Source organism: Corvus brachyrhynchos, unplaced genomic scaffold (genome assembly GCF_000691975.1).
Source record: "Corvus brachyrhynchos isolate BGI_N302 unplaced genomic scaffold, ASM69197v1 scaffold126, whole genome shotgun sequence".
In the NCBI taxonomy this organism is placed as follows: domain Eukaryota; kingdom Metazoa; phylum Chordata; class Aves; order Passeriformes; family Corvidae; genus Corvus; species Corvus brachyrhynchos.
The window spans coordinates 2,954,037-2,971,624 of NW_008239283.1; the positions used below are offsets into that span (position 1 = coordinate 2,954,037).

Below are 17,588 nucleotides of genomic sequence, written 5' to 3' on the forward strand. Positions count from 1 at the left end.
GAAAGAGAAACATGGCAAAGCTCTTCAGCATAGTGCACACCATGTACTGTTCTGCTCAAAACAATGCCTGCATTTGCCCAAAATGTGTGGCCATGTTTAAGGAAGAGAGTTCATGTGCTGTTGTGTTCCATTTGCATGGATGGTTACTCCCCTTAAACCTTGCTGATTCTTATGTAAGAGGAACAAAGTCTCATGCTGCACTGCTTCACAAATACAGCAGCTACACAAAGTCCAGCAGTATCCCAAAATCAACATTTTGTAGCAGGTATAACAGTGTATTTTATATCTTCTACTAATTTAAAAGGGATAATCAGATTTTCATCTGATTATTACAATTATCTCTTTGTGCTGAAACTGAGCACTATAAAAATAGTCTAAATGGGTTTTGGGAAGAGTGGGATAAAGTCACTGAGTGAACTGGAGTAATGCTTGACAGAATGGCAGGGATGAATCTACAGGTGTGCTATAAAACATATGTATTAAAAAGAAAAGAAACCAACAAACCAACCAGAATACACATATACTTCCAGCCCAGTAGTTCTGCATATAAAACAACTTATATTCATTAATGATCACAAAGCACCTCTCTCTGTTTTAAGAGACAAGTTCCTAAATACTTATGCAGTGCTTTGAACACTGAAGGTCTTTTAATTGAAAGAGACCTGCACACTTCAGCAGTACTTAAATGTTTTCAGGGAATCCAAAATTCATCTGAAAGTTCAAAGAGATTCATACATTAAGTATTGGCATTTCAAGTGGCCAACTCTTAACCTGTCAAATGATATATCTTAAAATCTACAACAAAAATCTCTTTTTAGAATACCTTTGGTCCAGTCATGCATTGCAGTTTATCAGTAGCAGTAAAGTTTGGCAAACACAGAGGCTGTGGTTGAAGTTCATATCAATATAGCACAAGGTCCAGGAAAAAAAGCTTTTTTGTCTCACTAAAAGCTTTTCTAAAGATTTAACTAGAAAAATGCTAATGCTATTGTAAGATTTCTCTGCACCCACATTCCCCCTGCAAGAGTTTCCCGCACATTGTCACAGATATTAAACATAAATGCAAGTAATGAATATAAAACAAAAAGTCCTTTTGCACTACTACAATAAGCACAGCATTTACATTTCAGGAACTACTGAATGATAACAATCATAACTCTGAAATTATTTACTGCAAAATTTTGTTCACTAAAATAACTTACTCTAAATATGCAATTCTCAAGTACAGGAAAAGTTTAAGGAGAAAAACCCCAGGTTCTTATTTCTGCATCATATTTTATAAATCAAAAATTAGCTTTATCCAAGTCTTAGGACATTTAATAATTACATTTACACCTTCTATTTTTCCCTGGAGATGTGCTTCACTACACAGGTACACAACAGAGTAGGGATGCTCTGACTGACCTCTCCCTTCTCTTAAAAGTCCAAGATGAATTCCCACTTACTATAAATGATCAAAGTTTTATGGAGTAATGACAGTTTAAAATACTTTTTTTCCCTACTTTTACTGCAGTCCTGTCATTAAGACTAACAATCTAAAGTAGCTAAGAGAATGAGTAAGCAAGATGATTTACACAGATGATAGTGCAATGGTAAGATCCTTTCTGATTTTTTTTGTAGCCGAAGCATTAAAAAGATTTACACCAAGGTCTTTAAGTGAAAAGAGAGCATTGCCAAAGAGGTCTGGCAAGCTCTTCTATCAATAAAACACTCTGCCCCATAAATTTAACCAAACCCTCAGCTTAAAACCTGATTAGCACTAGAAGGAGCTTGCCTTGTTACCAGAGAAGCCCACCAGGCCAGTATCCAAAGGTTCTGATAAAAATCAGACAAGATAGCAACACTTGTATAAAATTTTCACCACCATGGCATCTCTTATACTTTTCTTTTCTTTTTTTTCCCCATGAAGCCACATACAAAAGCTGAGAAAATATTTAGCATGAGAAAGCACAGGCTCTAATACAGAACAAAGTCATGTTGAAATCATTTAGGGCTGGGCACAGTAGTAAAACCTTACATGTTTCTATACCTGGCTGATCTGTACCTTTATAGCAAGACTTACAAAAATCATGGCATAGGGTTTAACTTCTTTCAAAATGTTCTTCAGTAAGAGGTCAATTTAGAACAAGCTTGTATCTTTTTCATAATCTAACTCCTACTATTTTGTTCATCAGAAATAGCCTGAATCAGACCTGAGTTCAGGTGTAGGGCAGGTTCAGATCAAGGCTTAATTTTATGACTGTACCAGTATATGCATTTGACATTTAAAAGCAGCAGTACTTGATACACCTCACAGCAAAATTTCAAGACAAAATCACAGAAAGAAAACAGAAGGTTTGCTGTTGCTCAGTATAACAGAACACTATTTGTTTGGTGCTAAAAATGGGCTTAAGGTTGTAAGCCATGAGTGTTTTGACAGTCCTTGCTTCCAGATCAGCTGTTCATGACATTTCCATCAACTATCAACTTGGATTGCAGCCCATCCAGATCTAGAAAACAGGTGCCACCCAATTTTGGACTTCACCCAAAAAGAGTAGGGAAGATACTCGTATGTCCTCACCCTCACCCTGAAAGTCTGAATAAAGTGATAAACTTTATATAGGCAGCTCCAACCTTCAGATTCTAGCAGGAAGAAAAGCAAGGGCCCAAAGGGGTGGACAAGCAAAAGGGTCTGTTGGTTGCTTGGTCTTTTTATGCCATAGCAATGCAGCCCTCTGCTGTCTGAGGGCAGCAGGTTGCCCCCATTCACACATCTCTGAGCCAAATCCTTTAACCTCCAAACAGATACAAACAAATACATAGAAAGAAATGCACCTGGACGGCAGCCAGGTTTGTCTGCTGACCAGTCCACACGTCCTGTGCAATTCTGAAACTGAATCAGGACACAGCCTTGGATAACTGGTCCATCACAGCAGTGCTGAGTTTCTATGGAAAAGTTTGATAAGCAGCTGGATATCATTCAGGAATTGTAGTGCTCCTTTAGCCAAACAAGGGTGGAAGAGAAAGCCACCGAAAAGGGAGGAACCTTCCATAACCAACACCTTTCCCAGATCACTGCTGTGATTTGGCAGTCTGTAGGCAGCCAGAAGTGTCAGGAATTTAAACAGCTCTGGTTACAAACCTTGCTGGCAGCATTTACAAACACAGAACCACAGAACACATCCCTCTTTCTGCTCAGCCTTTTCCCCAACCAAACTTGAGCACATGGAAGTCCAGTTTCCAATTCTCCAGCTTTTGCCCAGGTCTCAGGCTACATACTGGACACTATCAATACCCAGTTGTAAAGTGGTGTTACAAAATCCAGGTATTGACATGGTAAAATAACACCAAAAAAATTAATAGGGAGCCAACATGCATCAAAGGAAAGTCAGCCTACAAGTCTTATTCCTAATCTTTTATCTGCATCAAAGAATTTACTCCCCTATCCAACCACAGATATTATCTACTGCTGTCTAAAATATAGTTAGTGTTTCTAATGGTATTCTGATAGAGACAAGGAAAAAAAATACTGAAGGTTACCCATGAAAGTGCTTGCCAGTGTTCCTTGTTGGTCAGAATTGTAAGTTTTAGCAAATAAATTCACTATTTCAAATTATAGGAGAACCTGTGTCAGCATTGCACGCGTTCATTCAAAAACATGCATTCACACGTGCATAGGAAGCTCCAGAAATGGATATGTCCTAAACAAGAAACAGGACAGAATGTGACCTTCATGACCACAAATATTTAACTGAACACAGAGATTTTAAGCTGTTTTAGGAAAATGCTTGTTTCACATTCACCAGTTTGGAGAGAGATTCCTCTTCTGCAAATGCAACTACATCAGCTCTCCAATGGCAGATGGCAGCAGTGATCATAAACAGAAGGATTTTATTCTCTGGTCAACATCCAGTTGCCAGGATTTTTATATAGGTTCCTTTATCGTTGAAATGAAGGAAGACTTGCATCTTTTTCTTCATTCACATACAAAATATTTAGGAAAAATTAGCAGGAAACTGTCATAGAAACACAGCATCTTCCCCCCTGCTCCCTGCCTTAGCATCTTGTACAGCAGCCTGGGAAACCAAAACAGATCATGCATTGAAAAACAGTTTTCAGAACAATTCATTAAAAGAAGTGGAGAGTGCTTGTTGCTTTCATGCTCTCCCCAGATGATGTGTCAACTGCACATCATATATGCAAGCCCTCATTCCCTACAGACCTGGTCCCAAGAGAGAGTTAAAAGTGGGAAGACACATTACTCATCCAAGTATGAGAAGTTGAAAACGTTCAGAGGGGATTACAAATGTCATTTTTCCCACTGAACCCCTTCCAAGCTAAGTCCTGTTTACTGTACACGTTCTCACAACCGTCGCCTTTGGCTCCACTGTTGTAGAACCATCTCAACCTCAAGTACCTTCCTTGAGGGAAATGCAGAGTATTTCTCTTGTTTTTAGTGCACTAGGAGAGACACGAAACTTATTCATAAAGAAATTGTTTCTTCTCTCCCATATATTTACTCCCACGTGAAATACAATTTTACATCCTGCATATTGAAGAGTTGTGTAGAATTGTGATTTACAGCACTTGTATCACCCACCTTCGTTGAAGTTTTTTTATTCCAAACAATTTTTTTTGTTCTGTTCGAGTTTTTATTTCAATTACTGGGTTTTCTCCTGCAGCATATGAATTTAAAGAAGTTCTGGAATTCTGTGCCCAGTATTTGTTGCGGAGGCCTGCTGTCAGTAGATGGCAGCATGTGGCTGCTTAGCTCACAGGCTCTGCCAAAATTCTTACAGGGGAAACAAACTTCCAGACAGAAACAGCTGGGTCTTTGTAAGCCCTTATCCCTACATATCTTTCCCAGCAAAATACTGTACTGATGCCTCTTACAAAATCCTTCAGGGCCTGATTCAAACTGTGACGTTTTCCTTGGTTCCTGGTTTGGTGTTTGGTGGAGAATTTTTTTTTCCCAAACAAATGTGCAGCAGAAATTAAAAGATTTTTGTAAAGCAGAGATAATCTGGACAAAGTTTCTTGGTACAAATATTCAGAAAGGTTTGTAAATTTGGAATTCCAGCCCTGTATCTGAAGTTCAAGACATCAGTTCTACCAACAAAACCAATTCTTTTATCCCTGCCTGTTCACAGTTCTTGACTACACAAGGTGCTTTTTTCCTGCTATCAAATAATACACACGCATACACAATATTTTCTCACTTTCCTACCTGTATAAAAGGATGCAGCAGTGTTTCCAGGGGTTGAACCTAACAAAATTTAAAATAATGAATTCCAAAATGTCACTGCTCTCTCAAGTGGTTTTCATATGATAATTTAAAAGGAAACAAATTCCAAGTAAGTACCACGTACAGATTTCAGCCATTCTAAATTCCTAATTCTTTACATTCAGAAAACGAAAATGGGCTTGAGAAAATGTGCACTGCTATTTGCACTTGCAGTCTACAGTTTGCATCTCTGAGTAAGTATATTGGATGCTGTGGGCAACATAACAAAAGTGCATTTCTGTATGCAAGATTTATTTCAATTTATGTGATATGTTTCTTTCACGTTAGGAAGTTTAGGGTGTATTTATAACAGTTTTCACAGTGGATAGAAACCTCCTCTCTCCTACCTGGATACATCCCTTTCAGCTTCTGACAATATAGAAGTTTAACAGTGTATTTTTTCTGAAAATTTTATAAAACTGCAAAGAATCCACTAATAGCTCACTCATCCCCTGTGTCCTGTTGGTTGTACAGCCAGAATTACTTGGTCATTTCAAAATAAATGCTAAAGAAACAAGAACCTATTTTTGGTTTCTGGTGTGTTTTTCTTATCTGACTTGATTTCATCAGCCTTCTTCTGTCCCACAGAAGCAGCTAAAATTCCACTTTTCCCATGTTGCAAGTATGAGCTGCTTCAGCACTGTGGGGAAAGAAAACCCTTCTGTGAAGCAATGTCATGCTTTCAAATTACAATATATCACACAAGCAATCTTAATAAAACAAGGCCTCAAAAGGGCCTTGTGACAAGTGAGAGCTCATAGATGTTTTTAAAGCATCAAGTCCATCTGTTTTGAGCTTGTGAGGGTAGTGGACATGGCTCCCATGCCGGAGGCTGGATAGCTGGAGTGCACAGCACTGATGGAAGCACTGCCTGGGAATCCTGTGCTCCTGGATGGGCTCATGTGCTTGAGCCACAGGGTCCTCCAAGCCTCTGAGCTCTGGGCACCCAGATCAGGGCCTCTCCCTACCCAGTCCTGCTGCCCCAGGACTCTCAGTGTCTGTCAGGAGGAGCATGTGCTCCCCCAAGCTTCCCCTGGCAGCTCCTCAGATTATTTAATCTCCAAAAGTCCATCTGTCAAGGAACAGAAGTTGAAACCAGCTGCTCATCCATGGAGAGCATCACTAGGCAATTATTGCCACAGATTATCTCAAAAAATCCAAATTTCAATATGCCTTTGAAGTTCAGTGTGCTCTGAATTGCAACAGATGAACTACAAAGAAGGATGCAAACATCCTTTGTATTGCTGAACAGTATTAATGGAGTAAAATGATGATGGGATTTAAAGATCTCAAGGTAAAGACAATTTAAAAGGCATCAATTACAGTGAAGAATGGCAGTAAAAGGTCTGCATCAACCTGAAACTGTAACCACAGGAAAACACAGGACATTTTCCACTTCTCCAGGTTCCAATGCTGCCATAATATATCCTACTTACAACTATTGCTTTGCAGTTTCTGAGCACACCTTATACTCAACATGGCAACTGACAACACAATTCTTTATATCTTTGATAAATATTCTTCCCATCCTCTGATTTCTTTTTTATGACCTCTTTTTCCTTATTACCTTACCATTAATCTCTATTTCCCCCCAACTTCTCATTACAGGTGTTTTCTCCCCTGTTTCTTCAGGTCTTAATAAATTCAATGTATCATAACACTGGGGGGAGGGAAGAATCTTCTCTGAAGCAGCATTTAACAAAGAGAAGGTTAAAAGAGGGGCAACAGGATCTAGTGTCATTATATATTTAAATAGCGCTAATAGTGCCTGAGCAGGCATGCCAGAATTCACCAGCTGTCCCTAAAGGTACAAGCCAGCTTTCTGCCTCCTCACATTATAGCCCAGTTTAACCTCTGCTGGAACATATCTCAGCACAGATAGATTGTAAAACCTCCTTCACTAGAACCAGTCTGAATCATCTGCCCTCAGAAATGTTGAGAGTTTTTCTGTAGAGTTAGAAATTCAAAGATTAAACTCAGGGTTACAGAAAACTAACACAGCAGAAGTAGAGTTGATGAAGTTGCATAACAGAAGAAGGTTCTTCACAGATATCCATATGTATATGGAAGATATATCTGTATAGATACTTGTATGTATATATAATAGACACATTATAGATATTTACATAGATACATATAAGTATGTATCTATATCATAAATCTGATATGTAACTAATATTTTCTGTATGGACAAACTATGATACCATCAAAATAAGCAGAATTTGGCATAAATTTGAATGGGAACCCCTAATGGGGAAATAGTTCTGGACCTAGAAACATGCAAGAAATTAAGGCACAATTTAGCAGAGGCAATAAGATAATTGTGCTGTCTCCAGTTAAAAGAACAGCCATTGAGTTGCAGGTAATGATATCTGATCTAGACAGTTTCAAATGTTTAGGTTAATTGTCACCTAAATGCAGCTAGAAAACAACAGATCAAAATTTATGAGGAGTCACATTCTCACTCTCTGACCTCACTGTTAAGAAGCAAAAATAGGATCTACAAATTAGAAAGAGAATGAATTTCTAGAGAAGTATGTGAATAGGAAGAATCTGTATATTTAATTTTGGCAATGTTCATATGGATGTGCAACTTCTAGTGTCTGAAATCAGCTTTTTTAGGCTACTACATGTAACATTTTTCTGAGTCTGTGTCTGGAAAGGATTTAGTCTTGTCTTGGATAACCTTCTGGGACAAAATCTCTGGCAGCCTGCTATGCCTGTATCTCCCAGTTTTCCTTCAGACCTTCAGCAAAAGAAGCTTGGTATCATTAAAAAGTTCTCTTAAATTCTACTCAGACAAGCTGGTATTTAGTTAGGCCTTTTTTCACCCAAGAGGCATTATATGACTGCTCCCTTACAAGGATCCTTTAGCTCCACAGTCCTCATAATTTGTTTAGGTTAATAACATATACAGTGTACCAGACCTTCAGCAAGCTTCCACAGTTGTGCCAGATGCCATCAGTGGAAGATTTTGGCAATGAAGCACCTTCAGTTCAGCAGTCCAACCAGACCCAGTAGTGAGTGCTGTCCAGATGAAGTCTCTGTTACAGACACAGAAACCTCAGGCAAGATTTAACTTTGGAAAATTGTTGGAAACCTGCTTTTTGTGGCAGTGCTGGAGGTGGAAATGCACTTTATACACCATATAATCAACATTACCACAGCTAGAAGGTTAGAACTGTTTCACATCAAGAACAAAATACTTCACTCTTCTGTTTAAGCCTTCCTAATTTTACTGTTAAATAAAATGTCTCAGGTTTCATCCAGTCTTTCACAGTGTACTATCTGACACCGCCTGCATGAGGCAGCCCTTGTCCTTATGCAAGTTCTTGTACCTACAAAACTATTTCATTTAACTGTTTATAAAGCAACTTCTCAGTCCTGACACTGCCAGAAAAGTTTCAAATACGGCATCTGTCCCTCTTGTACTTTCCCTGCATTCACCAATGCTTTGGAAATGAAGCCACACCTCAAAAATCAGGCCTGGATTACAAAGAGACAGCGCAGATGCAGAAGCCAGCGGTGATGCACCGAGCTTCAAAACCACAAAAGGTCTGAAGATTGTTTTTAATAACCTGGCCTCATCCTGAAGGAGAAGTAGGAATTAAAAAGGAGGAAAAAAGATGAGGCATGAGATAATCAGCTTAGATAAACCAAAGGCATGATTTGATTCAGTTTGCTCTGCAGTCAAATTATTGGGTACATAACGCACTCTGGGTCACTTTAGGCAACTTCTAACGGGCACAAAGAGATTTGGGAAGCAGGGGACACACCATGTAAAAGTACAAACCAGTTCCTTATTGTCTGATACACAAAAATGATTGCTAGGATTAATGAGCTACCAATCCAAGGCTTGAGAATCCAAGCCAGAGATGGCTTCAGATGTCTGCTGCAAGCAACATTTGCCAGCCAGGTAGATCATGTGAGGAGGCTTTTCTCTGTCCTTGGGACAGGTTGAACCTTGGTGCTGCAGAGCTGCCATCTTAGGTCTCCTTGTTTTCTTCTTAGAACTGTGTGGTTTTCCATGGTTTTTTTCTTTTGAATCCTTGAGCTGCCAATTATGCCCTTCTCACCAACCTTATCTCTGCAGTTTCACCTGTGTTTCTTTGCACAACTCTATTCTGTGTAGGCTTTTCCAGCTCTTGCCATCAGGTCAGCAGGTTTCTCAGAAGTCTGAACTGGGGCTGCCCAAACATTGCTGTGTGCATGCTGGATCTTGGATCACAGACAGCTGAACTGCTTGGAGGAGGGTTACAGGGACAACAGGCTATTCTGGAAAACTATTGACATTCTCTTATGAAGAGCCATCACTTTTATTGTCAGATCCCGCTGCGCGAGGGAGCAGAGAGCAGCAACACACACTTAATAAAATAAAAGAACCTCTTTGCATCTCATTCAACTCTGACACAGCAGTGAGAGCAGCAGAGGATTCACTGCTTGGGAGCAGTGATCACACAAAAGCAGACTGAAGTACGTAACAGACCTCTCCATTTGCACTAAGAAGTTAAGCAACAGTAAGCCTACTTAGGCCTGCAGATGGTTCAGTGCCTATAATGCCTGGCTTGGGTTTTAATGCAGAAATATCAAAAGCTGTTAGTGGCAATGCTGAATGACCTCCTGCCTACAGTCAGTGATTCGCTTTTAATACTGAACACGATCTACAGAGCGGCTGATCACATTTTGAGTCTCATTAGGTAGTCACAAATGGAAGGGAAGAGGCACTAGCTAACTCTCTCTGCCCTGGTGAGCAATTGCAGGATAAAACACTGCCAGCCCTCATGGATAAGAACCTGCACACTCTGGGAATGCAGCAGCAAGAGAAGTTTTGTGTGTGCAAACAGCCTAGGCAACGTGTGCCAGATGTGACACTGCAGGAAAAGCATAGGAGATAAAAAAGTCATCATGGATATAACAACCTTATGTGTGACACTCTGTCTCTCTTGTGAGATGAAGAAATTTCCCTATCCTACCATGTAATCACATCTAACTGCATGACCCCACTGCTTTGTTCAGTTGCACAGCTAAAAAATTGTTTTCCACCTTTTCTCGGATGGAAAGCTCTAAAAATGTTCCAATATTTCAACACAGTAAATGTAAGCCAACTTCTAAATATAACTTCTATGTTATCCCAGCTATTCTTCTTGACCCCTGAAAAGAAATACATAAACCTCTGGACAACAGGTCAGACAAACAGAGCAGACATAAGCCTCCTCACCAAAACTATTTTTTCTCTTTTTAATGTCCCAGCACCCATCTACTCCTTACTGTAAGGTTTGTCTTGCAAAACCTATTCTGTTAAGCACTTGTATCAATTGATTTTATCCTGAATATTGGTTGTCACAGAAAATTAATTATGGCAAGTGTTTCTAGAAAACTGTCACAAACGCTGTCAGCTTGTGGAAATTGCAATTACTAAACAAGGATCCCTGGTAACTTCAAAGCTTTCTGACATAACCTTGAGGAAGTCGGTGTATGTCAGATTCCACCTGTCTATATTTATGTCCACTATTGCTCTGAAATGACTGGAGCATCACTACTGATGAGAAAGAACAGAGCACTACCTGTTTATACCAATGGGTTTGACTCCTATAAGGAATTTTGAAAACACTATTGAAAATTTCCACTTGCTACACCTAAATATTTGCAATCTGGCTACAAAGTGCTTTCTGTGATGTGAGAATCAGGAGGGAATTGCATGATTGCAAGAAATCCCAATCCTTTATAAATAATTTAATCCCACAAAGTTTATTTCCCTTAATCCATTACTTTACTGATGACATTTGCTGGCTGAAAAGTTACAGTAGCTCTTGGCTCCACTCATCATCAGATCAAAGATGGATGTTATGGTTTTAATTTTGGTAACACTTCTGAAGATTGTCTTTTGATTTGAACCTAACTTTTCTTATCCACCTAGATATTTTCTTGTCTTCTTCCCTCCTGATTCCACTCTCAAAAGAAAAGAAAAATTGATCTGTCAAATCTTTCTTTCTATAACTCTGAAACTTTTAAAATTGGCAGAGGCTTTCACAGGTCTTTTCAACTTAGTTTTACAACCATAAAAAATTGACAGATCTCTGCAAAAAAATGAGAGCATGATAGATTTGTCAAAGATTCAGTGGATAAAAATGAATGCAACAAGACATATATATGCCTCTTTCTGCTGTAAGTGAAAGAAAAGCTCTTCAGAGTCACCAGCAGGAACACTCTGTTCCTCATCCCCCTGTCACACCAAGTTTACAGCTTTGTCTCCAGTGAGCAGAGGGAGGATATGTCCTGTTCAGTCCAGCAGCATCAGGCCTGATGATATTGATGATACCCCATGATGCAATTTCGGACACCTGTAACCTCGAGGCCATCCTAGGCTGATTTCTACCACACTTTCCAGAACTGGGGAAACTTACTCTGCTCCAGTTCTCTCTCAGGTTATGTAACATTCCCTGCTGTATTACAATTTTCATACAGGTTGTCTGTGCCCTCAGCTGGATGGTGAAGTCTGAGATCAACACAGAACTTCAGTGTGACCTTATACAGGAATTCCACAGGTCCCTCATAAATCACTGCTGTTTTCCTGAGATAACCCAGCTGGTCTCCCTATAACGTTTTTAGACATCTTGCCCTTATTGAGATGAGGTTCAGAGCAAAAGGCAAAGCAAAACAGCATTGACTGGAATATGGAATATGTGCCAAACTTTACTGCAAACCCATGGGCCTGCCCTGAGTTTCTGGTCAAATAAGAAACCAAAACAATTTCTCCAAGCCAGGTTTCCTTAAACCCCCATTTTTTTTAATTTCAACCACCTGGTCTCCAGAGATCATAGACTTTTTAAAAAATATCCCAGCAAATGAAAACCAAAAAAACAACAATATAAACTACCTTGTTTCAGGGAAGACTCCAGAGGCTCTCTGATTTATTCCAATGCTGAACAAACCTTTGCAGCATCTCTGCCAGTTCTCCAAAACAACTGTGCCAGAAACTAAAGTTTGCCTTTCTCGCACTCTTCATCCCTAGAGGGAAGCAGTTTCTTCAGAGGGTCAAAGCATTGCTTCATCCAAAGATCCTCAGTGGTTCTGCTCTGGATTCTAAACAAAAAGAGGCTTGTATTGGATTCCCCACTCCTGAACAAACCTTCCAGAGTTCCCTCCTCCTCCAACAGCTCTGATCCCACCCGGGCCACAACTGAAAGGGAAGGTGGAAGGAATTGTGCTGACTCTCCACCTCAGCTGCCTAGGTTACAGGCAGGATCTGGGAAACACAAATTCCTTCAAAGTGGCCTGACATGAGGAAATCTCAAAAAATTCCCTGTTTCTCCGGCATACTAAAAATGTCTTGTGAATAATTGCTTTGGCTTTGTGGAAGATGATAAGGAAAATAAAGAATTTGTGTCAATTTTCAAAAATAACCAATTATGTACTTAGCCTAAGAGCTCCTGCATTTGTCAACCTGCTCTAATTGTTCTGATAACAGAAGGCACGTTCTGGATGTTTTATGAACAATTTTATCTCTCGAGGCACAAAAGGCCACTGGGACATGTGCTGTGCTCTAGCCTGGGTAAGTTTAGAACAATAAAAAAAGAGTAACACAATCTGACATCTGCTGATAAACAGTGTGAAAATAGATGCAGAGCACAATGTCTTCATCGGTGATTCAAGTCACTTATGTTGGAAATTATGTAAATAAAAGCATTCCTATTTTGGCCAATTTGGTTTAAAAACCACATGGGGTCTCTTTAAAGCATAATGTGATATGTTTTTCTCTATCTTTGAAAAAAATTAGTTGGGCATCTTATCATCCCTTTAAGCTATTTCTATCCCTTGCACAAATTATGTTAAAAATAGTATATTTGAGTTGTCTTTTATAACGAGCCAGTGTTCACCTTGATATTAGTAATTGTACATGTTTTATATCAATATTTTCTTATCACTCCTTATATGAAAGGTGCCAATAAAAAAAAAGCATCTTTTTATATAGAGATTATGACTTAGAAATGTAATAAAAATGAAAGGGAAGTGGATTTGGAAGCATCAACTGAAGAGTATTTTTTTCAATACTAAATGAATGCAATAGCAAATTTAATCTCTCAAGTCACAGACAAAATTTTAGCACAGCTCTGAGACTTTTTTCCCCCATATTATAAAGCTGTATTTTTTTTAATAGAATTACACAGCAAATATTTTTGTCATAATGAAGATTTGCATCCTTGATCTGTTGGGTTAAATATAAAACACATGGTACAGGTTTATGGTTCATACATATTCTATGGGAAAAGAAATAGTTAAAAAATTAGATTCTCAAAAAAACCCTGAAAACAAAAACAAAACTTCAAAACTAAAGCAATTTTAGAACTTAGAACCTTAGAGATAAACTAAACAGGGTAGCCACAGCATAAATGAATCTCACATGAGGGTTCATTCTAAATGAGAAAATGTTCCTGTGCAAGAAATTAACTGATTAAATAATGTATCAATTTCTGATGAGCAAAACATATTAAAAATTTTGAAGGTAGAGAAAAAGCCCTAAGGGTGTTAATGCAGTCACCCTGCCCTCAAATGCTGTGATTGCTTTCTGTGAATATTTAGCAATGCAATAGCTCTAGCTAGTATGACTTTTAAAAACAATTTTATTTAATAGTTCTCTTTAACCAGTTACAGACAACCCATTCTCCGTGAAAGCAGATTTTTCTTCATTACTTATTCTCTTTAATGTACCTTCCAAAATCTTTCCCATTTTCCTGTTCTGACATTTCTAGAATAGTTTATAAAACTTTGGAAGTTTAATTTGGGTTCTTAATGTCTCAGTGCCAAGTGCGCTGGGCCTAACTAGATAAAAAATAGCTTAGCATTTAAAGATAAGCACAGACCACCAAAGTAAGGCAAAATATTGACAATCAAAGTTAATGGATTTATTAGAGGTCAGAAAGTGTAATAAACTGAGAGTCATAAAAAATCACATGAAAAAGCAGCCAGGACTCTTCAGCCTCATCCAAAAGTAAATGGAAAGGGAAAAACTCAAGGCATTCTCTCTTTGGAAGGAAATCAATCTCCCTCAAATTAATCTCCAACTTTAGTTTTCAACGTGAGTGAATATCCTGAATCTTAGGGCAAATATTACTAATCAAAGAGCAGGAGAAAATGGAAGTTACAACCCCCAGGTAAAATGGAATTCCAAAGGCTGATGTGCTCAGACAAGCAGAGATGTGGAAGTGGACAATCCTCACTCCTGAACTCTGAAATAACCAACGTAGGCATCTGCAAGTCAGACAGAGGAGATCAGTAATAAAGCTATGAAATCAGGAATGGTATAAATGTAGAACAGCAAATGCAAATCTAATCCCTAAGAATATGAGGAGAAACACAGTATCAGCAAACATGAGCTTTAGAAATATGCAAAGCTGTTGAAAGCAACCTGAAGGAGAAAAAAAGGCTTGGAAACACAGAAATAGAATATGGGATAGATTCATCTGGGTTTTGGGTTGTTTTAAGGGTGTTTTTTCAGAAAGGAAGATTATTCTAGGATGACAAATATTTCATTACCTGCCTTTGATTAGGTTACTAATTTTATAGAAAAAAGAAATAGAGTCATTTATCAGCACTTCAATCAAAACATGATTGGATGTCATGAAGGGAAACAGATAGGCTGGAGAGAGGGTGATTAGGAAAAATTGTGAAGAGAGTAAGGTATGGTTTAACAGGTTGTGTTCGAGGTCTGGAAGGAAACAACTAATAGGGTTCTTCAAAGATTGTTCTTTGGGACCACTACTATTCAATAAATTAATTAGCTATTCAATAAATTCATTAGCAATTCCAGAATAAATGGTAGGACCTTGCTATTGAAATACTCTACTCACACAGAGGCAGCAGGCAGGCAGTAGTGTGAAGTAGAATGGATAACACATTGGAACAATTGGAATAATCAAGAGAAAATAAGATGGGGATGCATTCTAGACAAGGAAAATACAGCCACGCCATGTATCAAACATTCTCTTTCCAACACAGAAAAATGAGGCATTAATGATGTTCCACAAGACTCCAGCATCTAAATCTGGATGCTCACCCACAACTAACACAGGAAATGGAGTGCTATTGCCTGAGAGAGACTGCCTGGCTCACATGATTAATAAAATTTGAGAGGGATTCTATACCTTATAAATTTTTTGGGTTACACATTGTCATAAGGAGGAAGAGGAGCTCATTAACATAAAGCCATTGACTGAGAGAGGAGACAGATATCAAACACAATATATTTGAAAACTAAAGGTTAGAAAAAGGTTTTCAAATGCCAGAGGTGTTAAATTTTTGGAGCATGAAACTCCCCTACTCCTAACTAGCTAATTTAGAGGTTGATCTTAAAGAGTTTCCAAAAAACCCCACACTTCACTGTCTGACATTAAGGAAGATGGACTAAATGACACAGGCAGCTCTTTCCAGTCCACTGTTCCCAATAGCTGGAAACAGAGTGAGGAGTCTTAGGACTAAGAGAAGTAAAATTTGATGTCAATGGTTTAAATTAACTCAGAGGAATGAGATCTGAGACTTGAATTGAGGTTGAAAACAGATGGGTTTGATGCTAACTAGAGGTTTAACTTGTTTGTGCAGACAAATTACTTCATAAAGGAATAAAAATTACTACTGACTTTTTGCACAAGCATTAGAGATCATGTGTTAATCAGATATTTTTCAATGTCTTGTAGCAGCCAAGATGGTTTAGCAAGATCCTGACCTTGTAGTTTATTTTTTCCACAGCTGGCTCATCAATCCATTTCTAGAGAGGTTAGGATTACTTCCTGCAGTATGCAACCATTATTTCTTGAGATGAAACAACTATCAGTTATTGTGCCTTAAAATTAGACCAGAAAATTTGTCCATCCCCATTTAAATGATATTTGAAGATCATGCTAACACGGCAAAGCAGGGAATGCAAAGCACAGGCCTTACATTCTCTTCTTAGCCAGACTACTGTGACTTTTCTGCAAAGTAATGCAAATAACAATAATACTTAGCACTTACTGTGCATGATGCTTCTCATCTTCAAAGCGCTTTACAATTATTTATTGCTACTTAATCTGGAAAAAGTATGATTTCAGGCCGGCTTCTGGTAGCTTGTGTGACAAAGTTAATGTCATTTGAATCGACTCCGTTTGTATTTAATAGGATATAACTGCAGTACTTTAGTTTAAACACTATTGTTCCATTAAAAGCCAATTACAGAAACTCAGCTTTCCCTGAATTTATAGAGCGCAGATTTTCTTTCTTTTTTTTTTTTTTTAAAGACGAGATCTATCTAAATACTTCATCCGAATTTAGCCTTCACAATTCTGACTAATGGCTTAGGAGCCTTTTGAGCCGCTGCACAAAGCGATTCGCCACGAGCGGGGCCGCGGTACCGCCTGCGGGCGGCAGAGGGCGCCCGAGATGTGTCCATTCGCCACAGGACCCCGGGATCGAGTGCGAAAAACGCAATTTCGGCGCCACAGAAAAGTACCATTTCTCAGTGTTAAACATACGCTTAGCAGCGGTTTTATATTCTATACGGGTAAATCCTAACATGTTTTATTCTGATCAGTATGTATTAAACAGGGTATCGAATGGTGGCACAACAGATCGAAGACCGCTAAAATAACCTCGGGGCAACCCCACGCACAGGTACAGGCTGGGCGGAGAAAGGACCGAAAGCAGCCCCAAGGAGAAGGACTGGGGGGCGTTGGTTGATGCAAAGCTCAACATGACCCAGCAATGTGCTCTGGCAGCCCAGAAATTCTCCCGTGTCCTGTGCTGCCTCAAGAGCAGCGTGGGCAGCAGGTCGAGCAAGGGGATCCTCCCCCCTTCCACCCTGGTGACACCTCACCTGCAGTATCACATCGGCTCTGTGTTCAAAGGTACAAAGGACACGGACCTGTTGGAGCAAGTCCCGAGAAGGCCACAAAGATGCTCTGAGGACTGGAGCAGCTCTGCTCTGGAACCAGGCTGGGCGAACTGAGGGTGCACGGTCTGGGGAAGAGAAGGTTCTGGGGAGACCTCAGAGCCCCTTTCAGTGCCTAAAGGGGCTCCAGGAGAGCTGAAGGGCGACTGGGGACAAGGGTCTGGAGTGACAGGACAAGGGGGAATGGCTTCAAACTAACAGAGAGCAGAGTTAGAGTAGAGATTAGGAATAAATTCTTCCCTGTGAGGGTGGTGAGGTCCTGGCACAGGTTGCCAAGAGAAAATGTGGCCGCCCCATTCCTGGAAGTGTTCAAGGCCAGGTTGGACGGGACTCGGAGCAACCTGGAGTAGTGGGACATGTCCCTGCCTGTGGCAGGGGGTGGAACAAGATGAACTTTTAGGGGCT

At 39.4% G+C, this 17,588-nt stretch overlaps 1 long non-coding RNA gene across 1 annotated transcript in view; it reads right to left on the reverse strand.

Annotated features, from left to right (window-relative positions):
• LOC108448160 overlaps positions 1-12,557 on the reverse strand; it is a 156,622-nt gene extending 144,065 nt beyond the window's left edge. The window contains exon 1 of the long non-coding RNA XR_001863956.1: positions 12,141-12,557. This is a non-coding gene — a long non-coding RNA (uncharacterized LOC108448160). The remainder of the gene's footprint in view (positions 1-12,140) is intronic.
• Between the last annotated feature and the right edge of the window lie 5,031 nt (positions 12,558-17,588).